We start from the raw sequence: 8,722 nt of genomic DNA on the forward strand, positions 1-8,722 counted from the left end.
TCATCATGCCAACCCTTACTTGCTGATTCATAGCAAAAGCTTATTCTTTTCCAAAGGAGTTCTCCCCTTTTATGCCATAGCTTCCTCTCCTCTTCTATTTCCACCTTCTTTCACAAATGCAAATTCTATTTTCTTTTCCCAATTTTGTTTTGGTTTGGTCGTTCTTACTAACTTCTAATGTTATTAATAGACTTAAACTTACACTACAAGAAAATTAGAGTTTTACGACACAAAAGTTGCGACAATTACTTGATAACTGTCGTAACTCTAATATAGAGACGCGTGTTACGACGGTATACACCTACCGTCCTTACATTTTTTTAAAATTATTAAATATAACGACGGTTATATAACAACCGCCCTAAAAATCAATTCACGACAGTTAAAAAACCGCCTTTAATTTTTTGTTACGACGGTACATTAACCGTCGCCCATTAAACAAAATAACACACACCCTGCATCATAAGAAACTCATCAAAGTCACGACGGTGAACCAACCATCGCGCCCACTTACGTAAAAATTATCAAACCTCACGACGGTGAATCTACCGTCGCCCACTATTAAAAAACAATTATCGAAGGGCAGGACGGTGAAGACTGTAAAGTTACCGTCGCCACCCCATATACCCCATAAATACAAATATTCTGTGAAACCCTTCCACTAACTCTACGATTTCCTGCTTCCGCCAAATCTAAATTATTGTAAGCGTGCAACTTTCAGCTTTCCAGTCAATCTAGATTCTTCACCAAACGTTTCAATTTGAAGCATACAACCTAACATGATTGAACCAGTCAGAAAGCGTGAGCGGGCCGAAAGGAGGGAAACCTCGCTTCCACCATCGTGGAAAGTTTGGTCAAACAATGCTAATTGTTGGGTCTAGCCAAAGTATTGACAATGATAACCTCCATCCCAGATAAGTTTTCTGTATTTTATTCGAACAGATTCTAGTTTCTACGCTTATTAGAGAAATGGATTTTTGTATTTCTATTAACTCCAACTTCGGTGTTGTGTAAATTGTCTAATGTCCTTTAATCTACCTTTCGGGTGCATAGAAAGATCAGATAATCAAAGAGATTAAACAGGTCTCTGTGTTGACTCGGTCTTATGATGGCGTTAGCCTCATGGCGCTCATGACAGAGATGAAAACAACCCCGCACAGGAATTCAGCATACCACACATTCGATGAAATGCCAAAGAGAAAATTAAGAAGAAGCAAAGTTGGGGCCTTGGAAGACTTCGAGCAGGCCAACATCAAAATGTCGCTCGAATAGTCAGATTGTACCGTCAACACCGTCATTCATAGATAAGTCACATATTCTCACTCTATTATGTGGTATCTGAACTTTTCATACATTGCACTATTTGCTTGTAATAACAGCTATCGGATTATAGGTTTAAACCTAATATAACCCCTGTTATCAGTAAAACCTTTGGCACAATTACATAATTTGAATATGTTGAGAGCTTAGCACCAGCAGCTGTTCCGATATCGGCCTTAGTGTATGGACTGGATTTTTAATGAGTTGCTGCTAAACAATTTTTCAGAAATTAATATATTGATGAGTATATTACAGGATTTAACATAATGTCTACATTGTTATGATAATCCGAGCAACCGATGGTTTTATGCCACGGTGTTCCAAGGAGAGAAATTTGTTATGGAGATGGTGGTCGATCCATGACAATTCATGTTACCAATATGCTCATCCCAGACGAAGCCCGAACCTAATCACAATTCCTACATTGCAATAAAAAGTCACAGGGAGCTACATCAAAGTTCATAACGGAGTTCGGAGGCGCGAACTGTGAAGCTTCAGTCCAGACTCTGTGTCTTCCTCTAGTCTGTCCGAAAAATTTGTCCACTAAGATTGTACAAGCTTGCAGAGAAGTAATATGGTAGGAGTTTCCAATATCAATCTATAACTGGCTTGATCCGCATTAGCAAGTAGGCGTAACCAAATTGGAACATATTGCAGTTTCAGACAGTGACAATAAAAGATAAGTATTTGATTCCATTTAGCATGAAACGTACTGATACTTGTTCTCAATTCCATTGGTTATCATGTATTGATACTTCCGTTGGTTTATCATGTACTAATACTTGCTCTCAATTCCATTAGTTTGTCATGTGCTGATACTTGTTGTTAATATTTTGTGTAGTGAATACATTTATATGGACTGAATCAATTTAAGAAAAGAATATCTTCCATATTTGAATGCATTCTTTGATGTTGTTGGATCAAACTTTAGCCAGGGAGAAAATTCTGCAACAGCTGAACGTTTGAAATAAGTTGCGTGTTAGCGGAGAGGCAAAGGATGCCGAGCACTAAGAGAAGTCTCTTCCTTACAGAAAATCCGACCTCGTATTCAATTCAGCGGCATCATACGAGTACACTGTCTCGAGGTTAAGTGTTTGTCGCTATTTCGATAATGCCGGTTAGTCTCGACAAACTCTCAAAGGTGTCATCTAAGGTCATCTGAGGTTAGGCTGATACGAGTTCAAAGGTATTCCTTCCCTTCTTTTTCATTTATAGATTGGAACTTAGAAGTTAGGTGAATAGGAATAAATATGATCAAATATTCATGTCGGTATTAGCAAGTTACAGTGAGTATGCCCTTATAGAATTGCAAAAGCGTTTATTCCATAATCTATAATCGAGTCTGTTGGTTCAATACTCTGTTGGGCTCACCTATTACACCTTAATTTCCTTGCAAAATATATCAAACAGAGCATAGGATTGGCACAGATTGTGTGTTGAAAGAACTTCCTGGATTGTCATCTAGGCCAGTATTAATCGTCCAATTTAAACATTGCATACATTTAGAATGGTTCATAACAGTATTTTGAAACTTCAAAACAACGTACATATTTTCTCAATCATGTATTGCCATGTGATGTCTTGTTATATAGCCATGGTTTTCCTAAAACTCTTGGCGTCTGTCTCAATAAAAATATAAGAAATGAAAATGTTGTAAACTATTTAGAGAAAATGGATGATGTAATATTGTTTGTGCCATGAGATATATTTAAGTAAATACTCAGGAACGCTTTTGTCAGGTGGTATATACGTGTGTAGACTTTTTATAATGGTATAGCACTTTCTATAATGCTAGACAATTTATATACAACTTTTTATGGCTTATAATGTTATGTATGATATATGTACGTTGAAATGAGATATATGACAATTAAACTCATGTTTTAATTTATTGTTTGTCAGGACTGAACGAGACAAATGGGGTCGGAGAGCTAATTCGGTGAACAGGGTTGATCATACAGCAAGCAACACACAAATAACCGCTATCAGATTATATTGTTAAAACCTAGTATAACCCCTGTTGTCTAGAAAGCCTTTGGAAGAATCACATAATTTGATTTATATTTATAGTATTAATTATGTTATTTTGATACTGTAGCCACATATTTATATTATTATTTATCTTTAGTATTAATTATGTTATTTGATTTAGTATATAATAGGATTTATGGTATTATTTATCTTTATATAATATTAATTATGTTATTTGATTTCCTATATAATAGGATAATACACATATGTGTGGTTTTAGTGACCATATATATTAGTAGATAATATTTAAATTAAAAATAAATTATAAAAAATATAAAACTTAATATTAATTTATGTTGTTGTTAAATATAAAAATTAAATAATTAGTAGCCCTTTAAATCGTTCTAAAAAAAATTATATTAAAAACTTATAAATTAAATTACGACGGTTTGAACAGTCAGGATATCACATTAACGACAGTTTTAAACAGTCACAATCAACAGCAAAAAAAATCTATGGGATATTCACGACGGTTCCAACCGTCAGGATATCACATTCACGACAGTTCTAAACCGCCGCGAATAACAACGAAATTAAAAATCGAAGTCATATTCACGACGGTGTTTACCCGTCGCCATTTCTAGTTTATGTCAGTTCCAACCCGTCGTGAACTAGCGCGACGGTTGGGGTGACGGTTTTGGCAACCGTCGCGAAACAGGTTGGGGACACACGTTTCTGCGACGGTACTATAACTGTCGTGGATTGTAAATTGTGGTGGTTTTAACCGTCGTAATCTACCAAAATAACCGTCGCAATCTGCATATTTTCTTGTAGTGTTACACCCCCCAAATACTACTACTAACTCTAAGTTAGGCCTAATGCTAATAATCTCATTATATTATTATTACTAACTACCTAATAAAATGGCATAATACTAAATAATCCCATAATTATCAAATAAATCACAAAACATATCATAAAATAATTAAATAGTCACATAACATAAACGAATATTTTTTCCAATAATATTTCACAACTACAATTGATCCATAACTTAAATAATACCAACTCGTAATTTGTATTTCTCCGACTAATCCGACTAATTAAACCGACCATAAACTTAACTACTCAAATCAATATATTAATCCAATTACACCTTTAGATTAATAACGATAAATTCCGACTTCGACTAATTCCAACGAATAAATCCTTGATTAATTAAATTAATTAATTAATTAAATTCGGGGCTTTACAGGAGTAGCAGATGTAATAGTGGTGGTAAGGATCCAATACTCACTCCTTCCAAAGTAAATCATGGGAACTTATTTGGAACACTAGGGACTAGCTCATCTTTAGTGTTTTTGGATGATGTTCCATGATTATATCGGGCAATGTACGGGGGCTAAATAAAGCAAGTAAGATTAGGGAGATTAGAATCCGTCTCCTAAAATTTAACTCGGAAATTGTTATTTTGATAAAGACAAGAGTGAAGAAAAATAATGCTGATGTGATGAGTAAAATAACTCCTTAGGTCCCACCCCGCCTCATACCCGCATAATATATATATATATATATATATATATATATATATATATATATATATATGGTCATCAATTTAATTAAATAGATCACTATTAGATTTGTACGCATTTGAATACAAACGTTTGTTAGTTTCTTATCTCAACAATAATATCTTTAATTTTTTATGAATATTGTAAAAAAAAACATAAAATCACATGATAAATTATAATTGATCATGATTTTTAATAGAAATATGGGTAAACGGGTATACCTGTAAGATACGGGAACAGGCTCAAATGTTGGTGCCCGCATGGATATAAGTGTTCGAGAACGGAGATTTTTGAAACTGCAGTTATGAGAATAGATATTATAGTACCCTACCCATACCATACCAATTGCTATCCCTATTAGCACCTATCATTTGTTATGTTATTATTTTTTTGTCAAATAAAATGTTTAAATCTTTTCAATGTATTAAGTATAATCATATGTAAATTACAATTAATATTATTAATCAATTAGATATGACATGAGACTCCTACTACCTATCAACAACATAAATATATTTTTTTATTATATATGTAGTTAATAAATACAAAGTTTTTATTACTGATATATAATAGTAGGAACATCAATATACTAAACAATATTTTTATAAATAACGCAAAACAAGAATTATGTTTATGTCTAAAAAAATAAATTGTTTCTTTGACTTTCTTTTATTACATTTTGAAAATAAATGCACGTACCGTACTAGTACCCGTGCGAACGCACAGGTACTCTGCTAGTTTGAAATGGAAAGTTTCTTAGATAATTTAAAGACAAAATTAAGAGTTGATTATTTAATAATGGAAAATGATTATTGCTAAGAAGATGTTAAGACAAGAAAGACAAGAATTATCTCAACCATTCATTATCACCACCACGCCATGATCCCTATTAAATAGGAAATTAAATTAAAAATAAATTAAAAATAAATTAAAAATTCTACTAAAAAACAATGACATGTGTACATTCTTGCATTTCTTCTTCAATTTCTATAATAAATAGCACTACTCTTTAATAATATATTATCGGCTAGCCGAGGAAAATAAGATATATGGATCTCCACTGTTTTACACCTTGCTCCACGCGGAAGGTAACGTAACATTGCTTCGTGCTATCTAAGTTCTGAGGAGAAAATATATAAAGAAACTTACTATTTATTTCGGGTCTTTCGGAAATAAGTCACGGATCTTCACATTTTCACACCTTTCTCATTATCGTTCAACGCAAACACGGGTGGCCCTGAGCACGGCTCACGGGACAGGAGGCCACAACCTCATAATTTTAAGGGTTAAATATTTTTTAGTCCCTATAAATATGCGACCCTGCAATTTTGGTCCCTCTAATTTTTTTTCCGAATAATGATCCTCGCAAACTTTTCCATCCACAATTTTGATCCTTGCCGTCAAGTTTCATTGACAGAAGCTGATGTGGCACAAATTGCGGGGGTTTTAAACCTCCTCTAATTAGATACGACTAAATTTGATTGTGGTAGTTATTACATCCCAAAATACAACATTGTTATTAGAAAACATTCAGTAACATCTGTATTTTATTTCCAATTCATAGATAAATTAAAAATCAACAAATTAAATAGTAAACACGAATCAAAATTGAATATTGAAAAGAGATTGCCAAATTATATATATATATATATATATATATATATATATATTTCTAGATGTTTCATTAAATTATGAGTAGTTGAATAAGTGTATATACTTTATAACATCTTTGTGAACTGAGAAATATGAAAATGCAGAAGTAATGAAAAGCATAAAGATGGTGAAGATGACATAGAGTATGAATAAAAGTCAACTACAACTATGTAGCATCAAAATTCTTTTAACAAATGAGGGGGCAAATTAAATAGAGAGAATGATATAAGAGAGTAAGTTGAGTTATTATAAGAGATAAACAAAAGGACTCTGGAAAAATAATAATTGGTTATTGGAGTCGTTAATGTTCTAGAGGCATCTATTTTTTTTATTCTTTTTCTCTCATTCTCTCAATTTCAACTATTTATCTATTATATTTTTTATATTTCTTTCATTGATGCACACGGTGGAGTTCATTATCGCGGATGAAGGGTGGTTCAGACAGGCATCGTTACAGGACAGTGATGTGTGCGGTGCAGTCGAGGGTTGTCGGTCGGAATGGTGGCTGCGATGCGGCTGTCGGCGAATGGTGACACGGGTGGTCAGAGTTTCAATGGAGGGCAAAATTTGGACGCTTATGTTGGTTCTTCCGTTTCCTCTTCTTGCTATTTTCTAATATGTTGTTTTGTTTGGATCTTTTATTTTTATGTGTTTATTGTTAGTGTTTTCTTCACCTTTCCGTTGTTGGTCTACAGTTAATGTTCTAATGTTGGAAATGATTTGTATGGTTAATATGTGATACGATTGTTGAGTTTGTTGTTTAATGTCTGAAGTGGTGAATGTTTTTGTATGATTTAGTGATGGCAATGTTAGAGAATAGGGATGACTTGGCTCATAATTATTCATGAAGGTTTTAGGTTTAGTTGATTATATTTTGGAATAGAACCGGAGGTGCAGACCAATTTTTTTGTTGTTTTTCTGGGTTAGTTTAGACGAGGTTTAAAATCCACGCAATTTGTGCCACGTCAGCTTCTTTCCATGAAATTTGACGTTAGGGACCAAAATTGTGGATGGAAATGTTTGCGAGGACCATTATTCGAAGAAATTTTTTAGAGGGATCCAGACATATTTAACTCTAATTTTAAGGGTACCAAACTTGTTTTTTCTTACCCATATATATATTAAAATAGAATTTTTATAACAAAAATACTTGCTAAATTTTTTTTAAAATCAAATACTGGTTAACAAAATTATTGAGGCCCTACAAAGTCAAAATTAATAAAAGAATGTAATTTCTCATAAATTAAGTATATAGGAGAATAAAATCAATTAATTATATTAAAATAAAATCAATAGATATATCCATAATTTTAGCAGTAAAAGAGTTTAATTGAGGCACTAAAATTAAAACAATGATATAAAAAATATTTTATATTATTGATCCTAAAATCAAGAGTGAAACACCGCTTCAACTAGTTGAACAAGATAATGATCCCATAATTAACAGTGAAGTCGAATCTTTAGCAATTCATGGAAATGAAAACTTTGAATTTTTAGTAGCTATGATTATTTGGTTTGAATTGTTAACGGCTGTTAATGAAATCAGCAAAAGTTTGTAAAAAAGACATGTCTATTGATGTGGCTATAGAACTAGTAAAAGGTTTGAATAAGTATTTGAAAAAATATAGAGAATATGAATTTGTAAATGCTAAGCATTCATTCATATTCATTGATGATGCTGTATCCATGATGATGTGTTGGATCAGTAAAGGGAATGATTCCCATTGTGTGGAATCTGTGCTGGCAGGGCCGTATCTTGATGATGTTGGATCGGTCATGGGTTATTCCCATTTGATGATGTTGGTACCACATGCATAGTGTCAGTTCATACATTTGCATACTTTTATAACATGATTGGATGTATTCAAGTTTATGATTATTAATGATGTGTTGGTTGATTGTTTTGTGATGATAAAACTTGTCTGAATGTCTGTTATGAAACAATTGGGTGAATGAAATAGCTATGATGTGTTATTGCTTTATAGCCTTATAACATTTGTTAATTATGATGAGACTCACCCTTACATGTTGTCATTTTCATATTGAGGATAGCGGTTGTTCGACTTGGTGAGGATTAGCTCATCAGTCAGTTATTTAGATAGCGTCAGGTGTCATGCTCTAATATTTGTAACACTGGGGACGGGATGTATAGATGTTAAACTTAATCCGTATGATTTGATTCCGTTGTGTTAACATGAAATGTTTTT

General features: G+C 32.9%; 1 long non-coding RNA gene across 1 annotated transcript; it reads left to right on the plus strand.

Annotated features, from left to right (window-relative positions):
- Positions 1-623: 623 nt before the first annotated feature.
- LOC131632664 (uncharacterized) lies at positions 624-3,399 on the plus strand. Its single transcript, XR_009293076.1, has 2 exons — positions 624-2,506; positions 3,223-3,399. It is a non-coding gene; the product is annotated as an uncharacterized LOC131632664 (long non-coding RNA).
- The last annotated feature ends 5,323 nt before the right edge of the window (positions 3,400-8,722 follow it).

Source organism: Vicia villosa, unplaced genomic scaffold (assembly GCF_029867415.1).
Source record: "Vicia villosa cultivar HV-30 ecotype Madison, WI unplaced genomic scaffold, Vvil1.0 ctg.000978F_1_1, whole genome shotgun sequence".
In the NCBI taxonomy this organism is placed as follows: Eukaryota; Viridiplantae; Streptophyta; class Magnoliopsida; order Fabales; family Fabaceae; genus Vicia; species Vicia villosa.